General features: G+C 54.8%; 1 long non-coding RNA gene across 2 annotated transcripts in view; it reads right to left on the reverse strand.

Annotated features, from left to right (window-relative positions):
* Nucleotides 1-6,592: 6,592 nt before the first annotated feature.
* The window catches only part of LOC126043094 (uncharacterized), a 78,993-nt gene continuing 60,956 nt past the window's right edge, over nucleotides 6,593-24,629 (reverse strand). The window contains exons 1-3 of one of the 2 annotated variants that reach the window (XR_007507336.1): nucleotides 11,234-11,484; nucleotides 9,111-9,211; nucleotides 6,593-7,802 (exon numbers count right to left, since the gene is read on the reverse strand). This is a non-coding gene — a long non-coding RNA (uncharacterized LOC126043094). Of the gene's footprint in view, nucleotides 7,803-9,110; nucleotides 9,212-11,233; nucleotides 11,485-24,629 lie in introns of those variants that run through there. The other variant, XR_007507337.1, reaches the window with a different exon arrangement.

A 24,629-nucleotide genomic window follows, 5' to 3' on the forward strand; every position in this document is an offset into this window, starting at 1 on the left:
GCAGCGCGAGGCCGTCCTGACTTTCTGCCGGTGTCCAGCCGGGGGGAGCGGGGACGCGCACCAGGCGGGACAGGGGCGGGAGGCGGGGCCCGGTGCCGGCTTCGGACGAGGTTGGCTGGGACGCGGGACGGGCGGGGACACGCTCCCCAGGCGCGGGCTGCGCGGGCTCGGCAGCGCGTGCTGCCAGGTGCAGCGGCGGGTGGTGGGTGCAGCGGGTGAGCGAGGGGTTGGCAGGCGAACACCGAGGTGACTTGGCGGGGCCGCCCTGATGCCGGCTGAGGAGGGAGGCGAGGGGCAGCGAGCCCGCAGGCGAGATACCGAGGTGCCTCGCCAGCCGCAACTCCACGCCCCCGCACGGGGGAGGGAGCGGGGCGAGGCGGGAAACGCGAGAGTGGCTTTGAGAGAAGGGAGCCCCGGGCTGAACATTGGGCAGAGCTCGCGTACGGGCGGTGGGGCTGAGGGCGAAGGCCACGATGACGCCGGGGCAGAGGAAGGAAAGCGAGCGTGCGGGAAGAGCGCCGGGCTGGGAAGGTAGGTAAGCAAGCGCTGAAGCGCTTTCGGTGGGAAAGGCTGTGGCACCTCATGGAGGGGACTGCATCATCGGGAAAGGCTGCGGTACCACAGGCAGGGAATGGCATTCAGGAGGCTTCACTTGGAAAGGATGAGGTACCTGAGGCAGTGGACGGCTTCGGGGAGGCTTCAGCGGGAAAGGCTGAGGTACCTCATGGAGGGGTCGGCATCGAGGAGGCTTCAGTGGGAAAGGCTGAGGTACCTCATGGAGGGGTCGGCATCGAGGAGGCTTCAGTGGGAAAGGCTGAGGTACCTCAGGCAGGGGACAGCATCTGGGAGGCTTCGGCAGGAAAGGTTGAGGTACCTCAGGCAGGGAACGGCATCGAGGAGGCTTCGGCGGGAAAGGTTGAGGTACCTCATGGAGGGGACGGCATCAGCGGGAAAGGCGGAGGTACGTCATGTTGGGGATGGCATCGGGGAGGTTTCACTGGGAAAGGCTGAGGTACCTCAGGCAGGGGACGGGTTCGGGGAGGCTTCAGCGGGAAAGGCTGAGGTGCGTCAGGCAGGGGACAGCATCAGCAGGAAAGTCTGAGGTACCTCATGGAGGGGACGGCATCAGCGGGAAAGGCTGTGGTACCTCATGGAGGGGATGGTCCCGAGTGTGTTTCTGCGGGAAAGGCTGAGGAACCCCAGGAAGGGGACGGTTTCGGGGAGGCTTCAGCGGGAAAGGATGCGGTACCTCAGGGAGAGGTTGGCATCATCAGGAAAGGCTGAGGTACCTCATTCAGTGGACGGCATCAGCAGGAAAGGTTGAGGTACCTCCTGGACGGAATGGCACCAGCTGGAAAGCCTGAGGTACCTCATGGAGGGGACGGCATCGGGGAGCCTTCGGCGGGAAAAGCTGAGGTACCTCAGGCAGGGGACGGCATCGAGGAGTCTTTACTGGGAAAGGCTGAGGTACCTCAGGCATGGGACGGCATCGAGGAGGCTTCGGCGGGAATGGCTGAGGTACCTCATGAAGCGGACGACATCAGTGTGAAAGGCAGAGGTACCTCATGGAGGGGACAGCATCGGGGAGGTTTCATTGCGAAAGGTTGAGGTACCTCAGGCAGGGGACGGGTTCGGGGAGGCTTCAGCGGGAAAGGCTGAGGTACGTCAGGCAGGGGACCGCATCAGCGGGAAAGGCTGAGGTACCTCATGGAGGGGATGGCCCCGAGTGTGTTTCCGCGGGAAAGGCTGACGTACCTCAGGAAGGGGACGGTTTCGGGGAGGCTTCAGCGGGAAAGGCTGCAGTACCACAGGGAGAGGTTGTTATCATCGGGAAAGGCTGGGGTACCTCATTCAGTGGATGGCATCATCGGGAAAGGCTGAGGTACCTCATGCAGGGGACGGCATCAGCGGGAAAGGCTGAGGTAACTCAGGAAGGCGTCGGCATCGAGGAGGCTTCATAGGGAAAGGCTGAGGTACCTCATGGAGGGGACGACATCGAGAAGGATTCAGCGGGAAAGGCTGAGGTACCTCATGGAGGGGACGGCATCAGTGGGAAAGGCTGAGGTACCTAATGGAGGGGATGGCAACAGGGAGGCTTCTACGGGAAAGGCTGAGGTACCTCATCGAGGGGATGGCACCAGCGGGAAAGGCTGAGGTACCTCATGGAGGGGACTGCATCATTGGTAAAGGCTGAGGTACCACATGCAGGGTATGGCATTGAGGAGGCTTCACTTGGAAAGGCTGAGGTACCTGTGGCAGTGGACGGCATCGGGGAGGCTTCAGCGGGAAAGGCTGAGGTACCTCATGGAGGGCACGACATCAGTGGGAAAGGCTGAGATACGTCATGGAGGGGACGGCATCGAGAAGTCTTCAGTGGGAAAGAATGAGGTACCTCAGGCAGGGGACGACATCAGCGGGAAAGGCTGAGGTATGTCATGGAGGGGACCGCTTCGGCGGGAAAGGCTGAAGTACGTTATGGACGGGACGGTATCAGCGGGAAAGGCTGAGGTATCTCATGGAGGGGTGGGCATTGGGGAGGCTTCAGCGGGAAAGGCTGAGGTACGTCATGGAGGGGACGGCATCAGCGGGAAAGGCGGAGGTATCTCATGGGGTGGATGACATCAGGGAGGCTTCACTGGGAAAGGCTGAGGTACCTCAAGCAGGGGACAGCATCAGCGGGAAAGGCAGAGGTACGTCATGGAGAGGATGGCCCTGAGTGTGTTTCCGCGAGAAAGGCTGAGCTACCTCAGGAATGGGACGGTTTCGGGTAGGTTTCAGCGGGACAGGCTGAGGTACCTCATGGAGGGGATGGCATCAGCGGGAATGGCTGAGGTACCTCATGGAGGGGACTGCATCGGGGAGGTTTCGTTGGGAAAGGCTGTGGCACCTCATGGAGGGGACGGCATCAGTGGGAAAGTCTGAGGTACCTCAGGCAGGGGATGGCATCAGCGGGAAAGGCTGAGGTACCTCACGGAGGGGACAGAATCAGGAAGGCTTCGGCGGGAAAGGCTGAGGTACCTCATGGAGGAGACGGCCTCAGCGGGAAATGCTGACGTACCTCATAGAGGAGACAGCATCAGCGGGAAAGGCTGTGGTACGTCAGGCAGGGGACGGCATTGCGGATGCTCCACTGGGAAAGGTCGAGATACCTTCAGGCATGGGACGGCATCGGAGAGGCTTCAGCGAGAAAGGCTGAGGTACTTCACGGAGGGGACGGCATCAGGGGGAAAGGCTGAGGTACCTCAGGCAGGGGACGGCATCGAGGAGGCTTCACTGGGCAAGGCTGAGGTACATTAGGCAGGGGACGGCATCTCGGAGGCTTCAGCGGGAAAGGATGAGGTACCTCATGGAGGGGACAGAATCAGCGGGAAAGGCTGAGGTACCTGATGGAGGGGATGGCCCCGAGTGTGTTTCCGCGGGAAAAGCTGAGGTACCTCAGGAAGGGGACGGTTTCGGGGAGGCTTCAGCGGGAAAGGCTGTGGTACCTCAGGGAGGGTTGGCATTATCGGGAAAGGCTGAGGTACCTCATTCAGTGGACGGCATAAGATGGAAAGGCTGAGATACCTCATGGAGGAGACGGCAACAGCGGGAAAGGCTGAGGTACCTCAGGAAGGGGTCGGCATCGAGGTGGCTTCAATGTGAAAGGCTGAGGTACCTGAGGCAGGAGACGGCATCGGGGAGGCTTCAGCGGGAAATGCTGAGGTACATAATGGAGGGGACGGCATCATCGGGAAAGGCTGAGGTACCTCAGGCAGGGAATGGCATTGAGGAGGCTTCATATGGAAAGGCTGAGGTACCTCATGGAGGGGACGGCATCAGTGGGAAATGCTGAGGTATCTCATGGAGGGGACGGCATCGGGGAGGTTTCACTGGGAAAGGCTGAGGTACCTCCGGCAGGGGACGGCTTATGGGAGGCTTCAGCGGGAAAGGCTGATGTACGTCAGGCAGGGGACAGCATCACCGGGAAAGGCTGAGGTACCTCATGGAGGGGATGGCCCCGAGTGTGTTTCCGCGGGAACAGCTGGGTACCACAGGAAGGGGATGGTTTCAGGGAGGCTTTAGCGGGAAAGGCTGAGGTAACTCATCGGAGGGACAGCATTAGCGGGAAGGGTTGAGGTACTGCAGGGGACTGCATCAGGGAGGCTTCACTGGGAAAGGCTGAGGCACCTCTAGGCAGGGGACGTCATCAGCAGGATAGGCTGACATACCTCATGGAGGGGATGGCATCAGCGGGAAAGACTGAGATACCTCATGGAGGGGATGGCATCAGTGGGAAAGGCCGAGGTACTTCATGGAGGGGATGGCCCCGAGTGGGTTTCCGCGGAAAAGGCTGAGGTACCTCAGGCAGGGGACGCCTTCAGGGAGGCTTCAGCGGGAAAGGCTGCGGTACCACAGGTAGCTATCAGCATCAGTGGGAAAGGATGTGGTACCTCATGGAGGGGATGGCCCCAAGTGTGTTTCCGCGGGAAAGGCTGAGGTACCTCAAGAAGGGGACGGTTTCGGGGAGGCTTCAGCGGGAAATGCAGTGGTACCTCAGGGAGGGGTCGGCATCTGCAGGGAAGGCTGAGGTACCTCATGGAGGGGACGGCATCAGCGGGAAAGGCTGAGGTACCTCATGGATGGGACGGCATCGGGGAGCCTTCGGCGGGAAAGGCTGAGGTACCTCATGGAGGGGACGGCATCAGCGGGAAAGGCTGAGGTACCTCAGGCAGGGGACGGCATCAGCGGGAAAGGCTGAGGTACCTCATGGTGGGGACAGAATCAGGAAGGCTTCGGCGGGAAAGTCTGCGGTACCTCAGGAAGCGGACGGCATCACCGGGAAAGGCTGAGGTACCTCATGGAGGGGACGGCATCGGGGAGCCTTCGGCGGGAAAGGCTGAGGTACCTCATGGACGGGACGGCATCTGCGGGAAAGGCTGAGGTACCTTCAGGAAGGGATCGGCAACGAGGTGGCTTCAATGTGAACGGCTGAGGTACCTGAGGCATGGGACGGCATTGGGGAGGCTTCAGCGAGAAAGGCTGAGGTACCTCATGGAGGGGACGGCATCAGCGGGAAATGCTGAGGTACCTCATGTAGGGGACGGCATCAGCGGGAACGGCTGAGGTACATAATGGAGGGGATGGCATCAGCAGGAAAGGCTGAGGTACCTCATGGAGGGGACTGCATCATCGGGAAAGGCTGAGGTACCTCAGGCAAGGAATGGCATTGAGGAGTCTTCATATGGAAAGGCTGTGATACCTCATTCAGTGGACGGCATAAGCGGGAAAGGCTGAGGTACCTCATGGAGGTGACGGCATCGGGGAGGCTTCTGTGGGAAAGGCTGAGGTACCTCATGTAGGCGACGGCATCGGCGGGAAACACTGAGGTACCTCATGGAGGGGACAGCATCTGCGGGGAAGGCTGAGGTACCTCAGGCAGGGTACAGCATCGAGGAGGCTTTACTGGGAAAGCTGAGGTACCTCAGGGAAGGGACGGCATCGGAGAGGCTTCAGCAGGAAAGGCTGATGTTGGAGCATTCGAGGAATGCACATAAGTCGACCCAATATGTGTGATAGAAGGGATTCAACTTTATTTGCACGGATAGCTCATATTTATACAGTTTGCGATAATTATGCCTACTAGTCCTAATATGATTGGAACATTGCTAATGTTTATTCATTACTAAAACACACCCACTGGTGATTTGCAGCTATACGTGTTCCGTAACTTTCTCATGGGAACTTCTTCAAAAGTTACTTATGAAGTTATGCCAAGGTCACACCGTCCCTGTCTTTCTCCTGATAACAGCGAGACCAGCTGTTGTTTTTCTCCCGATATCAGTAAAGCCAGCTGTTTTCGGCCAAGGCCTAGTCTTGCTGCTCAAACTGACATTCTTTCACACAGAACTCTGCTCGCACAACTTTTCTATAGACCCATGTCCTTTCTCATCAAGCCAATTCCCAACAATTCCCCCTTTTTCTTTTTGTGCCAGTAGAGCTTGGTGTGTCAGCTCTGCGACTCCTTTCATCATGCACCCATATGCAATTTTAACTATTACACAGATTAATATCAATATACCCAACCACCGTAAGGCTTCTTTAATCAATGACATTAGCCATGGTGTTATCCCGCCAAATATTGACTGTAACACTCCATCAAACCAACTAGTTTCTTGCTGGATCTTTTGTGTATGTTTTTTCAGCCAGTCTATTTGTTTGTATATAGTTTGAGGTAAAATTTTAACACCTGCTCTATTGCCCTTTGCAAAGATCTATGAACACAATTAATTAAACACAGTAAAAACAACATTATACCTAATAAAATACATAAGAATAAAAGACTGTTCAGGTAATGCCAATGACACACAAAAAGAGATTTGATTAATAGCTTTAGCTAGTGACACCCAAATATTCTTACTGTCCCACGGCATTAACCGATGTGGATCAATCACTGGTGTCACTGTCATGCTGCTTACTACAGTCAGTGTGTTCCATATCAATCTCAGCATAAGGTTTCAAATTTATGGGTAAATCAGGAACGTATCTGCCAGACATGGATGATGTGATTTTTTTTTTGTCCAATTGCTGCCAAGGCTTGCCATCCCAGTGCACTTAGTTGTCTTGTAGAAGTTAAGCTATCGCTGCCCCGGAATAAATCCAGCAGCGGCTGTAAGTCTGTATTTGTAATACCACAACAAGGTCAAATCCACTGTAGGTCTCCGTTTAAATCTTTCTCCCTCTTTTTGTTTTTGAGCAATCCAGGCTTGCTTAATAACTTGGGATGCCATTTTCCTTAATAAGCTGAACAAGGTAAAACTATTACAATAGCTAAAATCACAGTAACTACAATAATGCCCATAATTCTTTGAGCCAACCTGTTACCCCTAATGACCCAGACCATGAGGACTATTAGGAAAATGAACCATCCATACATTCTTGTGCCATCTTGCTCCACGAACTCAGCCCAGCAATCGGTAGGTGCCAGCTTTCCGCGGGCGTCCCCACAGAGGCAACGACGGCCTCACCGTACACCAGCCCGATGCTCTTCGGAAAATCCCGGTATTTATACATTTGCAGAGGAACGGGTTTTAGCACACGTGGCCAGCGGGTGCCAAAAGTCCGCCTTGGTTGCAATCTATGACGCCTGTGCTCGCTGGCCAGGCGCGCTGCACGAGTCATAGCCATCTTGTCTATTGGTTCCTGGGCTTTACGATACAGTTGCGATGCACAGAGAATCTTGACCTGTTATGTTAGCCAAGGTGACCTATACATTAGTTTTCGGCTGAGGTAGTATTCATATTGCCACATCATCTATGATGGTCCAGATGATGATGGTCGTGCAAATCGAACAGGAGTCCGCCGTGGGCCTGTATCTGTGGAAACACAATCAACCTCGTTCCCAGGTTATTAATGGAAATAGACCTTACCCCTAATTTTGGCTTTAACTAACTTTTACATTTACCCCACACTGTCTTCCCGTAATCACACTATGTTTAATCAAATTATGCTTAACACACTTTTTACCTAAAGCAAGTTCTATATACAATAAGGCACGCTGTTCTAAAAACCTGTCTGAAGGACTCAGTGTCCGCTAGTAATACTCTATTAGTTAGAATCTGTCGGATCAGTGGCTTCAGCACCCACCGGTACCGTGCCAGTTGCCATTGGGACAATTCCGGGTCCAGCATCAGTGCGAAGCCATGGCTTGACCCACTTAGCCGGGATCTCCCAGTAAGTTTTACTTCTGCTGATCCGCACCATTTCCCGGATTCTGGGTCCTTATACATTACCATGATTCCTGTACTTTGTCGCGTCCTTTCTGCCTGTAAAAGAACATGATGCACTACCATTGGTGGGTCTTTGTGATCACCTGTCAATCTAAGATAATTTAGCACAAATAAGGCTTTGGCCAATCGTTCCTCTGGGAGTAAGCCCTGGGTTCCCCCCTTTTGTTTTTGCAGCATGTTCTTTTAGGGTTTGGTTGGCCCATTCGACAATAGCCTGTCCTGTGGGAAGATGTGGAATACCGGTACCATGGTGAATTCCCCACAAATTACAAAATCGAGCAAATCGTGTAGAACCATAGGCTGGGCCGTTGTCCATCTTAATTTCTTTAGGCACACCCAGTACTGCAAAAGAAGCGTGAAGATGTCATTCAATATGTAAGGCCTTTTCTTCAGTTTGTGCCGTGGCCCACATTGGCAGCAGGATAGGTATCAATACACACGTGCACAGAACGCTTTGCACCGAACCACATGACATGGGTGACGTCCATTTGCCACAACTGCAATGGCAAAAGACCTCGTCGGTTAACCTCACGGCCCAAGCCCAGCCCTTCCTTTTGATAATCGGGGCATGCTTTAAAGATACCTTGGGCATCAGTAAGTGGTAAGTCAAATTGCTTTGTTAACATCCTAGCAGGTTGGTGCAAGAACGCATATGATTGAGATCTATAATGAACAAATCCCATTCTTCTGGAAGCATAACTGGACACAGCAAACCTGGCTGCAGGGCTCCCATACTGTCCATCACCGCATTCACAGCTCTGAGATCATGTAACAGTCTCCATTTCCCACTTTTCTTGGGAATGGTAAATATTGATGTATTCCATGGACTAGTAGAAGGAACAACATGTCCCGCTCTCAATTGGTCCTCAACTAACCCTTGTATTTTTAGCAGCCTTTCAGAATTTAGCAGCTACTGATCAATCCAAACAGGCTCATCTGTTTTCCAGTTAATTTTCAGAATTGGCTACCCATCAGTGACCGCTCCTAAAAAGGATGCGTCACTAACATTGCCTTCATTTGGCTCAATAAATCACAGCCTACGAGGCCAAACAATTCAGTTGGGGTAGTCATGACATACGGACACGTCGTAATGTGTTCACCATCGGGGAACACAAATGTACTCAGTAGCTGACTTACTAAGGTGGCTTGTGTGCCCCCTATCCCAGCAATACCAAAATTTGGATTGATCGATGGCCATGATGGAGGCCAAATGCATCGTGAAATAATCGTAACATCAGCCTCTGTATTGATTGTCATCGGTTTCTTGATGACAACTCCATCGGGCCCTTCCAATTGCACTACCTTTTCTGGTTGACCTCTTGTTGTGTCCATGGCAAAGTATACCTGCGGTTTCCCTGTGGAGCCGAATCCACCATCTCCACGTTGTACTTCACCTGGGTTCGGAACACACGACCTGAATGGAACTAATTGTGCTATTCTGGTACCTTTAGGAATAGAAACAGGAGGGATTAAAACATAAATCATAATTTTCACAGTCCCACAATAATCTGCATCAATAAGCCCTGGGAGCACCAGAATTCCTTCTAGAGCTGTTGAAGATTGCCCCATTAAAAATGCACAAAGTCCAAACCCCAATGGTCCCTTTATGTTGACTGCGGTTTCCACATCCACTCCGGAGCTTTCTGCGGTGGCGGATCTGGTGGTTGCGAGGCTGCCTGAGGGCTGGCAGCTCAAGCCCCTTGCATTCGTGTTGTCGCGCGAGGGGCCTTCGCGGTCAGTGTGAAGTTTCCCTTCTTCCTGTATTCTTGGTGGTATGGTTATCTTTCTTACACTTGTTGCAGCACTTACTGTTAACAGTAACTGTACATTTGCTCCTAATGTGTCCACGTTTGCCACAGTTAAAACACTTGACCAAGGGTGTCTTACTGGCCTTGTGTTTCTTTGTAGCTCCTTGGAGAGCTGTGGCAGCGTAGGCTACTTTCTGTGAGTCCACTGATCAATCCGTGTATTCTACCATATCAACGACGTCTGCATTTTTCGGCAAATTACACAATGCTTTGCGTGTCTTTTCAGTAGCATTTTCAAAAGCGAGTATTTTGAACATGTTTTCTTTCATGCCCTCGTTCATGTCAGGGTGGTCATAAATTGTATTCTCCTGTTTCACCTGGGTGAAAGCATGGCTGTACATATTGTCTGGTATGGTAAGAAAAGCTTGATACGCCAAGATCTGTGATAGATGATGAACCTCAGTGATACATTGTAACTGAGCGTTCCCTGATGCAAAGGGTCCAGTACCCATCGGCATCTGCGTGGTTACTCCCCATAGGGGATCTGTTTGTTGTCGTGATGTTGCTTGCTCCCTATCACAGAACTTCTCCTACTGCCGGAAAAACACTAACATTTGGGCGGGTGTCAAAACCAACTGTGCTAGCTGTTTAATATCTTGAGGTATCAGCGTATCAGCAGAAAAAATGAATTGCAGTATTTGGTGAGTTAACGCAGATTTGATTCCGTACTGTCTCACAGCATTCCTTAATTTCTCAATGACCTTCCAGTCAAACGCCTCCCATTTTTTCTGTCCATTTGATGCAATAACTCGGAATGCTTGGAGCATAGTCCCTTCTATAATGGCATCTTTTATTACACCCCTCCAATGTCTCTGCCTTTCTTCTGCAGCGGCTATTACAAGCGGCTCCGCATCTATCACGGGTGCGGTTGTTTTCCCCGTCTCTTTTCCGCATTTCCTTTAACAATTCTAACATTGTCTCTTTTTGTTCTATTATTAGAGTAGCCAAGTCCTTGTTTGCATTATTTGAATCAGGGTATATGCTAGGTATAGTTTGTTCACGTTGAACGGTGGTATCTGGGGACTGTTTTTTCGTAGGCAGATTTTTACTCACTCCCTGATTCTGTAGGGTTTCCTTTAATCGTACGGATAGGGAGGCTTGGGAACTGTCAGATGGCTGATTAATATCGGCAGTCCCAGGGAGTGGAGCAGAAGTCAAGGGCACAGGAGCAGGCGAACAAGCTCCAAAAAGTCTCTCTCGCTGCATTATGTTTTTCTCCCCGCTTTTCCCTTTCGCTTGCGGTTGGAGAGAGAGAGCAGCAAAAGCAGACGCAGACGCTTTACGATCTGCTTTCATTTCTTACAGAGTTGTCTTAATCAATTTCCATAAAGTTGCAAGACCTTTAACTTCTTTAGACCCGTCACTAATTTCATCCCATAGGGAGGTTCCGATAACATTCCAGGTACTAAGCTCAAAAGCTGTACCCACACTAATTGAAAGGTTTCTGTCCTTGCTTCATTAGTTTTTTAGCTGATTTATCATCGTCAATTACCATATCCCATAATACGTCTCCTAATCTACGCCATTCACTCTCCTCAAATAATAAATCCGGATTCTTAACGCATCCCTTAACACGACCTAAAGCAACTAATCCTGAAACTTGCTTAACGCAATTTATCCCCGGTTTTCTAAAAAGCGCTGTAATAATTTTAGGGCTACCTCTTGATCCATTGCCGGCCGGCTTCTTGATACTCCTGGGTGCTACCTTGATTAAGGCACCTCGGTTAAAAAGTCTTTGCAGCCTTTTTCCAGTAGCCCTCACTGATGGCGAACCCCTTTTGGATGGTCCAGGCATGAGAGTTAACACACCAACCAAGACGATCAGAGTTCGGTTAATCTTTTGACCCCCCGGTCGCTGCTACCGGTGCTTCTCAGTGTCCGTCGCTCCAATTCCCCTTTCTTTGGTCCCTGTTCGGACGCCATTTGTTGGAGCGGCGGAGAAATGCACGTAAGTCGACCCAATATGAGTGATAGAAGTGATTCAACTTTATTTGCATGGATAGCTCATATTTATACAGTTTGCGATAATTATGCCTGCTAGTCCTAATATGATTGGAACATTGCTAATGTTTATTCATTACTAAAACACGCCCACTGGTGATTTGCAGCTATACGTGTTCCGTAACTTTCTCATGGGAACTTCTTCAAAAATTACTTATGAAGTTATGCCAAGGTCACACCGTCCCTGTCTTTCTCCTGATAACAGCGAGACCAGCTGTCGTTTTTCTCCCGATATCAGTAAAGCCAGCTGTTTTCGGCCAAGGCCTAGTCTTGCTGCTCAAACTGACATTCTTTCACACAGAACTCTGCTCGCACAACTTTTCTATAGACCCATGTCCTTTCTCATCAAGCCAATTCCCAACAGGCTGAGATAACTCATGGAGTGGACGGCATCAGAGGGAAAGACTGAGGTACCTCATGGAGAGGACGGCATCAGCAGGAAAGGCTGAGGTACCTCATGGAGGGGACAGCATCAGCGGGACAGGCTGAGATACCTCATGGAGGGGATGGCATCAGCGGGAAAGGCTGAGGTACCTCATGGAAGGGATGGCCCCGAGTGGGTTTCCGCCGGAAAGCCTGAGGTACCTCAGGAAGGGGACGGTCTCGGGGACGCTTCAGCGGGAAAGACTGCGATGACTCAGGGAGGGGTCGGCATCACCTGGAAAGGCTGAGGAACCATATATAGGGGACGGCATCAGCGGGAAAGGTGGAGGTACCTCATGAAGGGGACGGCATCGAGGAAGCTTCACTGGGAAATGCTGAGGTTCCTCAGGGAGGGGACGGCATAGGGGAGGCTTCAGCGGGAAAGGCTGAGGTACCTCATGGAGGGGATGGCATCAGCAGTAAAGGCTGAGGTAACTCATGGAGGTGACGGCATTGGGGAGGCTTCGTCGAGAAAGCCTGAGGTACCTTATGTTGGAGAAGGCAGCAGCGGGAAAGGCTGAGGTACCTCATGGAGGGGACGGCATCAACGGGAAAGCCTGAGGTACCTCATGGAGGGTAACGCATCACGGAGACTTTGGCGGGAAAGACTGAGGTACCTCATGGAGGGGACGGCATCGGGGAGGCTTCGGCGAAAAAGGCTGAGGTACCTCATGGAGGGGATGGCCCCGAGTGGGTTTCCGCGGGGAAAGCTGAGGTACCTCAGGAATGGGACGGTTTCGGAGAGGCTTCAGTGGGAACGGCTGCGATACCTCAGGGAGGGGACAGCATCGGGGAGGCTTCAGCGGGAAATGCTGAGGTACCTCATGGAGGCGACGGCATCGTGGAGGCTTCAGCGGGAAAGGCTGAGGTACCTCAAGCAGGGGACAGCATCAGCGTGAAAGGCTGAGGTACGTCAGGCACGGGATGGCATCGGGGAGGCTTCAGCAGGACAGGCTGAGGTACCTCATGGAGAGGACGGCGTCAGTGGGAAAGGCTGAGGTACCTCATGGAGGGGACAGCATCAGCGGGAAAGGCTGACGTACCACATGCAGGGGACGGCATCAGGGGGAAAGGCTGAGGTACCTTAGGCAGTGGAGGGCATCAGGGGGAAAGGCTGAGGTACCTCAGGCACAGGACGGCAACAGGAATGCTTCAGCAGGAAAGGCTGATGTACATCATGGAGGGGACGGCATCAGCGGGAAAGGCTGAGATATATCGTGGATGGGACCGCATTTGGAAAGCTTTGGTGGGAAACGCTGAGGTACCTCACGGAGTGGACGGCATCAGCGGGAAAGGCTGAGGAACCTCATGGAGGGGACAGCATCAGCGGGAAAGGCTGAGGTACCTCAGGCAGGGGACGGCATCGAGGAGTCTTCACTGGTAAAGGCTGAGGTACCTCAGGAAAGGGATGGCAACGGGGACGCTTCAGCGGGAAAGGCTGAGGTACCTCATGGAGGGGACAGCATCAGCGGGAAAGGCTGAGTTACCTCATGGAGGGGACGGCATCAGGAGGCTTCGTCGGGAAAGGCTGAGGTACCTCATGGAGGGGACGGCACCAGCCGGAAAGGCTGAGGTACCTCATGGAGAGGATGGCATCAGCGGGAAAGTCTGAGGTACCTCATGGAGGGGATGGCCCAGAGTGGGTTTCCGCGGGAAAGGCTGAGGTACCTCAGGAATGGGATGGTTTCGGAGAGGCTTCAGAAGGAAATGCTGAGGTACCTCATGGAGGGGACGGCATTGTGGAGGCTTCGGCGGGAAAGGCTGAGGTACCTCAAGCAGGGGACACCATCAGCGGGAAAGGCTGAGGTACCTCAGGCAGGGGACGGCATCGAGGAGGCTTTACTGGGAAAGGCTGAGGTACCTCAGGCAGGGGATGGCATCAGGGAGGCATCAGCAGGAAAGACTGAGGTACCTCATGGAGGGGATGGCATCAGCGGTAAAGCTGAGGTACCTCATGGAGGAGACGGCATCAGCAGGAAAGGCTGAGGTACGTCATGGAGGGGACGGCATAAGGGGGAAAGACTGAGGTACTTCATGGAAGGGATGGCTCCGAGTGAGTTTCCGCCGAAATGGCTGAGGTACCTCAGGAAGGGGACGGTTTCGCGGAGGCTTCAGCGGGAAGGACTGTGGTGCGTCAGGGAGCGGTCGGCATCAGCGGGAAAGGCTGAGGAACCTCATGGAGGGGTTGGCATCAGCGGGAAGAGCTGAGGTAACTCATGGAAGGGACAGAATCAGCGGGAACGGCTTCACTGGGAAAGGCTGAGGTACCTCGTGGAGGAGACGGCATAGGCGAGGCTTCAGCGGGAAAAGCTGAGGTACCTCATGTTGGGGACGGCAGCAGCGGCAAAGGCTGAGGCACCTCATGGAGGGGACGGCATCAGCCGGAAAGGCTGAGGAACCTCATGGAGGGGACGGCATCAACGGGAAAGGCTGACGTACGTCATGGAGGGTAACGCATCGGGGAGACTTGGGCGGAAAAGACTGAGGTACCTCATGAAGGGGACGGCATCTGGGAGGCTTTGGCGAAAAAGGCTGAGGTCCTCATGGAGGGGACGTCATCGGGGAGGCTTCAGCGGGAAAGGCTGAGGTACCCCACGCAGGAGACGACATCAGCGGGAAAGGCTGAGGTACCTCATGGAAGGGATGGCCCCGAGTGGGTTTCCACGGGGAGGGCTGAGGTACCTCAGGAAGGGGACAGTTTCGGAGAGGCTTCAGCGGGAAAGACTGCGGTGCATCAGGGAGGGGTTGGCATCAGCGGGAAAGGCTGAGGAACCTCATGGAGGGGACGGCATCAGCAGGAAGGGCTGAGGTAACTCATGGAGGGGACGGCATCGAGGCAGCTTCACTGGGAAAGTCTGAGGTAACTCATGGAGGAGACGGCATAGGGGAGGCTTCAGCGGGAATGGCTGAGGTACCTCATGGAGGGGATGGCATCAGCGGTAAAGTCTGAGGTACCTCATGGAGGAGACGGCATCAGGGAGGCTTCGACGGGAAAGGCTGAGGTACCTCATGTTGGGGACGGCAGCAGCGGCAAAGGCTGAGGCACCTCATGGAGGGGACGGCATCAGCGGGAAAGGCTGAGGTACCTCAGACAGGGGACGGCATCAGCGGGAAAGGCTGAGGTACGTCATGCAGGGGACAGCATCAGTGGGAAAGGCTGAGGTATTTCAGGCAGGGGACGGCATCGAGGAGTCTTCACTGAAAAAGGCTGAGTTACATCAGGAAAGGGACGGCAACGGGGAGGCTTCAGCGGGAAAGGCTGAGTTACCTCATGGAGGGGACAGCATCAGCGGGATAGGCTGAGGTACCTCAGGCAGGGGACGGCATCAGCAGGAAAGGCTGAGGTACCTCATGGAGGGGACGGCATCAACGGGAAAGGCTGAGGTACCTCATGGAGGGGACAGCATCAGGGAGGCTTTGTCGGGAAAGGATGAGGTACCTCATGGAGGGGACGACATAAGTGGGAAAGGCTGAGATACCTCATGGAGGGGACGGCATCAGCGGGAAAGGCTGAGGTACCTCATGGAGGGGACGGCATCAACGGGAAAGGCTGAGGTACCTCATGGAGGGGCGAGCATAGGGTTGGCTTCGGCTGGAAAGGCTGAGGTACCTAATGGAGGGGACGGCGTCAACGGGAAAGTCTGAGGTACCTCATGGAGGGGCCGGCATCGGGTTGGCTTCGGCGGGAAAGCCTGAGGTACCTAATGGAGGGCACAGCATCAGCGGGAAAGGCTGAGGTACCTCATGGAGGGGACGGCAAGAGCGGGAAAGGCTGAGGTACCTCATGGAGAGGACTCTATCAGCGGGAAAGGCTGAAGTACATCCTGGAGGGGACGGCATCAGCAGGAAAGGTAGAGGTACCTAATGGAAGGGACGGCATCAGCGGGAAAGTCTGAGGTACCACATGGAGGGGACAGGATCAGTGGGAAAGGCTGAGGTACTTCATGGGGGGATGGCATCGGGGAGGCTTCGGCGGGAAAGGCTGAGGTATCTCATGGAGGGGACGGCATCAGTGGGAAAGGCTTAGGTACCTCAGGAAGGGTACGGTTTTGGAGAGGCTTCAGCAGGAAAGGCTGCGGTACCTCAGGGAGGGGTCGGCATCAGCGGGAAAGGCTGAGGTACCTCATGGAGCGGACGGCATCAGCGAAAAAGGCTGAGGTACCTCATGGAGGGGACGGCATCAGCGGGAAAGGCTGACGTACCTCATGGAGGTGACAGCGTCGGGGAGGCTTCATTGGGAAAGGCTGAGGTACCTCATGAAAGGGATGGCATCAGCAGAAAAGGCTGAGGTACCTCATGGAGGGGACGGTATCAGCGGGAAAGTCTGAGGTACCTCAGGCAGGGTACGGCATCGAGGAGGCTTCACTGGGAATGGCTTAGGTAACTCAGGCAGGGGACGGCATCGGGGAGGCACCAGTGGGAAAAGCTGAGGTACCTCATGGTGGGGACGGCATCGGGGAGGCTTCAGAAGGAAAGGCTGAGGTACCTCATGGAGGGGACGGCATCTGTGGGAAAGGCTGAGGTACCTCAGGCATGGTACGGCATCGAGGAGGCTTCACTGATAAAGGCTGATGTACGTCGGGCAGGGGACGGCAACGGGGAGGCTTCATCGTGAAAGGCTGTGGTACCTCATGGAGAGCACGGCATCATTGGGAAAGGATGAGGTACCTTATGGAGGGCATGGCGTCACCAGGAATTCTGAGGTACCTCATGGAGGGGACGGCATCAACGGGAAAGGCTGAGGTACGTCAGGCAGTGGACGGCATCATCGGGAAAGGCTGAGGTACCTCATGGAGGGCACGGCATCGGGGAGGCTTCGGCGGGAAAGCCTGAGATACCTCATGGAGGGGACGGAATCAATGGGAAAGGCTGAGGTACCTCATGGAGGGGATGGACCCGAGTGGGTTTCCGCGGAAAAGGCTGAGGTACTTCAGGAAGAGGTCGGTTTCGGGGAGGCTTCAGCGGCAAAGGCTGAGGTACCTCAGGGAGGGGTCGGCATCAGCCGTAAAGGCTGAGGTACCTCATGGAGCAGAAGGCATCAGCGGGAAAGGCTGAGGTACCTCATGGAGGGGATAGCATCAGCGGTAAAGGCTGAGCTACCTCATGGAGGGGACGGCATCAGCCGGAAAGGCTGAGGTACCTCATGGAGGGGACAGCATCGGGGAGGCTTTGGCGGGAAACGCTGAGGTTCCTCAGGCAGGGGACAGCATCAGCGGGAAAGGCTGAGGTACCCTAGACAGGGGACAACATAGAGGATCCTTTACTGGGAAAGGCTGAGGTACCTCAGGTAGGGGATGGCATCGGGGAGGCTTCAGTGGGAAAGGCTGAGGTACCTCTTTGAGGGGACGGCATCGGGGAGGCTTCGGCGGGAAAGGCTGAGGTACCTCATGGAGGGGACAGCAGCAGCGGGAAAGGCTGAGGAACCTCATGGACGGGACAGCCTCAGAGGGAAAGTCTGAGCTACCTTATGGAGGGGATGGCATCAGAGGTAAAGGCTGATTTACCTCATGGAGAGGACGGCATCGGGGAGGCTTCGCCGGGAAGGGCTGTGGTACCTCATGGAGGGCACGGCATCAGCGGGAAAGGCTGAGGTACCTCAAGAAGGGGACAGCATCAGCGGGAAAGGCAGAGGTACCTCATGCAGGGGACAGTATCGAGGAGGCTTCACGGGAAAGGCTGAAGTACCTCAGGAAGGGGACATCATCGAGGAGGCTTCGGCGGGAAGGGCTGAGGTACCTCATTGTCGTGGCTTAACCCCAGCCAGCAACTAAGTACCACGCAGCCGCTCACTCACTTCCCCCATCCAGTGGGATGGGGGAGGAAATCGGGAAAAAAAAGTAAAACTCCTGGGCTGAGATAAGAACGGTTTAATAGAACAGAAGAGAAGAAACTAATAATGATAATGATAACACTAATAAAATGACAACAGTAGTAATAAAAGGATTGGAATGTACAAATGATGCACAGGGCAATAGCTCACCACCCGCCAACCGACACCCCGCCAGTCCCCGAGCAGCGATTCCCTGCCCCCCCCCCCCCCGCTTCCCAGTTCCTAAACTAGATAGGACGTCACATGGTATGGAATACACCATTGGCCAGTTTGGGTCAGGTGCCTTGGTTGTGTCCTGTGCCAACTTCTTGTGCCCTGGCTGGCCATGAGAAGCTGAAAAATCCTTGACTATAGTCTAAACAATACTGAGCAACAACTGAAAACATCAGTGTTATCAACATTCTTTGCATGCTGAACTCAAAACATAGCACTGTACCAGCTACTAGGAAGACAGTGAGCTCTATCCCAGCTGAAACCAGGCCACTCATGGAAGGGATGGCCTCAGCGGAAAAGGCTGAGCTACCTCATGGAGGGGACGGCATCGGGGAGGCTTCAGCGGGAAAGGCTGAGGTACCTCATGGAGTGGACGGCATAAGGGGGAAAGGCTGAGATACCTCTTGGAGGGGACTGCATCAGCGGGAAAGGCTGAGGTACTTCATGGAAGGGGACGGTTTCGGGGAGGCTTCAGCGGGAAGGACTGTGGTGCATCAGGGAGGGGTCGGCATCATCCGGAAAGGCTGAGTAACCTCATGGAGGGGACGGCATCAGCGGGAAGGGCTGAGGTAACTCATGGAAGGGACGGCATCAGCGGGAACGGCTTCACTGGGAAAGGCTGAGGTACCTCATGGAGGAGACGGCATAGGGGAGGCTTCAGCAGGAATGGCTGAGGTACCTCATGGTGGGGATGGCATCAGGGAGGCTTCGACGGGAAAGGCTGAGGTACCTCATGTTGGGGACGGCATCAGCCGGAAATGCTGAGGTACGTCATGGAGGGGACGGCATCAACGGGAAAACTGACGTACCTCATTGAGGGTAATGCATCGGGGAGACTTGGGCGGGAAAGACTGAGGTACCTCATGGAGGGGACGTCATCGGGGAGGCTTCGGCGGGAAAGGCTGAGGTACCCCACGCAGGAGACGGCATCAGCGGGAAAGGCTGAGGTACCTCATGGAAGGGATGGCCCCGAGTGGGGTTCCACGGGGAGGGCTGAGGTACCTCAGGAAGGGGACGGTTTCGGAGAGGCTTCAGCGGGAAAGACTGCGGTGCATCAGGGAGGGGTCGGCATCAGCGGGAAAGGCTGAGGAACCTCATGGAGGGGACGGCATCAGCGGGAAGGGCTGAGGTAACTCATGGAGGGGACGGCATCGAGGCAGCTTCACTGGGAAAGTCTGAGGTACCTCATGGAGGAGACGGCATAGGGGAGGCTTCAGCGGGAATGGCTGAGGTACCTCATGGAGGAGACGGCATCAGGGAGGCTTCGACGGGAAAGGCTGAGGTACCTCATGTTGGGGACGGCTGCAGCGGCAAAGGCTGAGGCACCTCATGGAGGGGACGGCATCAGCGGGAAAGGCTGAGGTACCTCAGACAGGGGACGGCATCAGCGGGAAAGGCTGAGGTACGTCATGCAGGGGACAGCATCAGTGGGAAAGGCTGAGGTATTTCAGGCAGGGGACGGCATCGAGGAGTCTTCACTGAAAAAGGCTGAGTTACATCAGGAAAGGGACGGCAACGGGGAGGCTTCAGCGGGAAAGGCTGAGTTACCTCATGGAGGGGACAGCATCAGCGGGATAGGCTGAGGTACCTCAGGCAGGGGACAGCATCAGCAGGAAAGGCTGAGGTACCTCATGGAGGGGACGGCATCAGGGAGGCTTCGTCGGGAAAGGATGAGGTACCTCATGGAGGGGACGACATAAGCGGGAAATGCTGAGATACCTCATGGAGGGGACGGCATCATCGGAAAAGGCTGAGGTACCTCATGGAAGGGATGGCCCCGAGTGGGTTTCCGCGGGGAGGGCTGAGGTACCTCAGGAAGGGGATGGTTTCGGGAAGGCTTCAGCGAGAAAGACTGCGGTGCCTTAGGGAGGAGTCGGCATTAGTGGGAAAGGCTGAGGAACCTCATGGAGGGGACGGCATCAGCGGGAAAGGCTGAGGTACCTCATGGAGGTGAGACAAGGGGAGTCAAAAGAATCTTAGTAGACATAATAAAGGGGCGTGAAAGAAGATGTTTAGTGCTTACATTGTTGAAATTAGCTGAGGTAGAGACAGTCCTTGATAAGAAGAGCTGGTGCCAAGAACCAGCCAATGAGGTAAAGTCAGTCCTTCATAAGAAGCAGGAGCAGGCCCCAAGAGCCAGCTAAGACTGGTCTTGCAGCTTGGGTGAATACCAAGAAATCACTGAGCCTGCGCAAGGAAAAAGGTTACTAGCGGTGATGAAGAGGAGTCATCTATCTTCATCTCTGCGGCCACCAGACGACCACCATAAAGAGGTCCTGCGCAGGCGCAGTTGGGAGGGGACTATGGAAATGACCTCTTGGAGCTAATTTTAATATGGAGCGGGGATAGGTCATGCATATGTATAGGCGTATTGTAAATATGTAATACCTGACTGTATAAACTTCAGGTGAACTGCCGAGTCGCGCGCACACGACTTTGGTGGGACTACCCCCCGTGCCGCCCAGCGCTGAATGAACATACCTACTTTACAATCTCACTGATTGTGGAGTCTGTTTTCCGCACGTCAGTTTGGCCAGCCAGGCAGGAGACTCTGCTCAGCTGCGGGACCGACTGCGGAGCGGACGCCCCTCGGCGCGCCCCAAGCACTTTCCTCGGAGGAGCCTCTGCTGCCAGCCGCTCACCGCGGGAGCAGACAACAACCTCCTGCGGAGCCGCGGACCAAATGGTATGTTTTACAAGGGGAGCCTGTAGCAGTACAGGCCAGGGCAGCTGGTAAATCACACAGAGATGTCTGGTGTGCAGCGTAGTCCACGTATGGGAGGAGGGTACCCTGTAGGAGGGATCTGCTGACCGATAGAGCAGCCGCTAGCGATCTTGGGGGTAGATCGGGCAAATCCGGGGTGATCGCTGCATCCCAGTATCGGGAGCCAGGACGGACCCGACGATAACTGTTTCGGGGAGGCTTCAGCAGGAAAGGCTGAGGTACCTCATGGAGAGGACGGCATCAGCGAGAAAAGCTGAGGTACCTCAGGAAGGGGACGGTTTCAGAGAGGCTTCAGCAGGAAAGGCTGCGGTACCTCAGGGAGGGGTCGGCATCAGTGGGAAAGGATGAGGTACCTCATGGAGGGGACGGCATCAGCGAAAAAGGCTGAGGTACCTCATGGAGGGGATGGCATCGGGGACGTTTAGGCGGGAAAGACTGAGGTACTTCATGGAGGGGACGGCATCAGCGGGAAAAGCTGAGGTACCTTATGGAGGGGACGGCATCATTAGGAAAGGCTGAGGTACCTAAGGCAGGGGATGGCATCGAGGAGGCTTCACTGGGAATGGCTTAGGTACCTCAGGCAGGGGACGGCATCGGGGAGGCATCAGTGGGAAAAGCTGAGGTACCTCATGGAGGGGACGGCATCTGTGGGAAAGGCAGAGGTACCTTAGGCATGGTACGGCCTCGAAGAGGCTTCACTGATAAAGGCTGATGTATGTCTGGCAGGGGACGGCAACGGGGAGGCTTCATCGTGAAAGGCTGTGGTACCTCATGGAGAACATGGCATCAGTGGAAAAGGATGAGGTACCTCATGGAGGGGATGGCGTCACCAGGAATTCTGAGGTACCTCATGGAGGGGACGGCATCAGAGGGAAAGGCTGAGGTACCTCAGGCAGGGGATGGCATCGAGGAGGCTTCACTGGGAAAGGCTGAGGTACCTCAGTCAGGGGATTGCATCGGGGAGGCTTCAGCGGGAAAGGCTGAGATACCTCATGGAGGGGACGGCATCAGCGGAAATGTCTGAGGTACCTCATTCATGGGACGGCATCAGCGGGAAAGGCTGAGGTACCTCATAGAGGGGACGGCATCGGGTAGGCTTCGGCGGGAAATTGTGAGGTACCTCATGGAGGAGACGGGATCAACGGGAAAGGCTGAGGTACCTCATGGAGGGGCTGGCATCGGGTTGGCTTCGGCGGGAAAGGCTGAGGTACCTCAGGCAGGGTACGGCATCGGGTATGCTTCAGCGCGAAAGGCTGAGGTACCTCATGCAGGGGACGGCATCGGGTATGCTTCAGCGGGAAAGGCTGAGGTACCTCATGAAGGGCACGGCAACAGCGGGAAAGGCTGAGGTACCTCATGGAGGGGACGGCATCGGGGAGGGTTTGGCGGGAAAGGCTGAGGTACCTCATGGAGAGGACTCTATCAGCGAGAAAGGCTGAAGTACATCCTGGAGGGGATGGCATCAACAGGAAAGGTAGAGGTACCTAATGGAAGGGACGGCATCAGCAGGAAAGTCTGAGGTACCACATGGAGGGGACGGGATCAGTGGGAAAGGCTGAGGTACCTCACAGGGGGATGGCATCGGGGAGGCTTCGGCGGGAAAGGCTGAGGTACCTCACAGGGGGATGGCATCGGGGAGGCTTCGGCGGGAAAGTCTGAGGTACCTCATGGAGGGGACGGCATCAGTGGGAAAGGCTTAGGTACCTCAGGAAGGGGACGGTTTCGGAGAGGCTTCAGCAGGAAAGGCTGCCGTACCTCAGGGAGGGGTCGGCATCAGCGGGAAAGGCTGAGGTACCTCATGGAGCGGACGGCATCGGGGCGTCTTCAGCAGGAAAGCCTGAGGTACCTCATGGAGGGGACGGCATCCGGGAGGCTTCGTTGGGAAAGGTTGAGGTACCTCATGGAGGGCATAGCATCAGCGGGTAGTGCTGAGGTACCTCATGGAGGGGACGGCATCGGGGAGGCTACACTGGGAAAGGCTGATGTACCTCAGGCAGGGGACGGCATCGGGGAGGCTTCAGCGGCAAAGGCTGCGTTACCTTATGGAGGGGACGGCATCAGCGGGAAAGGCGGAGGTACCTCATGGGGTGGATGACATCGGGGAGACTTCACTGGGAAAGGCTGAGGTATCTCAGCAGGGGACAGCATCAGCGGGAAAGTCTAAGGTACCTCATGGAGGGGACAGCATCGGCGAGGCTTTGGCGGGAAAGGCTGAGGTACCTCATGGAGGGGACGGCATCTGCGAGGCTTCAGCAGGAAAGGCTGAGTACCTCATGGAGGGGAGGGCATCAGTGGGAAAGGCTGAGATACCTCATGGAGGGGACGGCATCTGCGAGGCTTCAGCAGGAAAGGCTGAGGTACCTCATGGAGGGGACGGCATCTGCGAGGCTTCAGCAGGAAAGGCTGAGGTACCTCATGGAGGGGACGGCATCAGTGGGAAAGTCTGGGGTACCTCATGGAGGGGACAGCATCAGCGGTAAAGTCTGAGGTACCTCATGGGGGGACGGCATCAGGGAGGCTTCGGCGGGAAAGGCTGAGGTACCTCATGGAGGGGACGGCATTAGCTGGAAAGGCTGAGGTACCTCAGGCTGGGGACAGCATCGAGGAGGCTTCTGCGGGAAAGGCTGAGGTACCTCAGGCAGGGGACGGCATCAGGGAGGCTTCAGCAGGACACGTTTAGGTACCTCGGGGAGGGAATGGCACCAAAGCACTTCAGCAAGAGACGTTTATGTACCTCGGGGAGAGGACGGCATTGAGAGAGGTTTCAGCTGTCAGTGCTGAGGTACCTCAGGGAGGGAATGGCACTGAGGTGTGTTTCAAAAGCAAATGCTGACGTACTTCGAGGAAGGGATGCTGGGGTAGGAACTTTGATGGGTCAAGTGTGTGTTTGGGTTGAAAAATTTTGCAGGAACACATGCCAGTAAAGTGGGGGAGAATGGCAAAACTGTGATCATGCCTCCTAGGATGTCTGCAGGCTCGGGGACAGAGATGTTGAGGTTGTTAATCCTGTTCTAAGTATTTCATTCTCTCTCTGTCTGTCTCACAATCCTCTGCAGCACCTGACTGGATCGAGAAGCAAATGAACAAGAAAATCCTGCGCCACAACACAGATAAAATTTATTACTCTCAGCCTCAGAGACCTGGAGAACCATTCCCGCCTTGCCTGTAAACAGCCTCCTCTCATACGCTTCTGCCAGGGAGAAGACTCATTCCCCAGTAAAATGCCATATTAAACCATAGGGTGTACAGTCTGCAACTTCCAAGCCCACCTCTGCATTAACTCACACCTGTAATATTGCAGTGCACATGCGATTTGAACTTGGCACTAGTTGTTGCAGTGTTTGGCTTTGGTGAGGACAGTGTGTGTTCGTCAGCAGTTAGTGTAGGGTGGACTCTTAAGGAGAAAGTGAAAATTTTCATGCAGGAGCTCGTTGATGTTGGAGTGTTGCTGTGGAAGTTTTCATGCAGGTGTTTGATGTTGGAGTACTATTGCAGGGTGAGTGGCTTTGTGAAGGCTTGTCTATGAGATGCGGTAGAGAGCAGTTTACAGTGAAAGGTTGAGATTTGGACAGTTTGTTGGTAGGTTTTGGACAGTTGTCAGTTGAAGAGTTGGAGAGGTACAGGTTAGGTGTAGCGTAGAGGGCAAAGTTGACTTTGCCTGTGTGGTGCAGTTGGATTGGTGTGGACAGCTAAATGAGAAGTGGCCTTCTGCAAGTGACCCAAAAACTCAAGATCCAGATGGCAGCTACAGACATTTTCCCGCTGTCTGGCTGGGCTGAGGAGTGCCGTGCATGGCTGCAGTGTTACCAGACCCCGCTGGAGTGGCGGACGGCAAGCTTGAACCTCCGCACATTCCGGAGAAA

Source organism: Accipiter gentilis, chromosome 9, assembly GCF_929443795.1.
Source record: "Accipiter gentilis chromosome 9, bAccGen1.1, whole genome shotgun sequence".
In the NCBI taxonomy this organism is placed as follows: Eukaryota; Metazoa; Chordata; class Aves; order Accipitriformes; family Accipitridae; genus Astur; species Astur gentilis.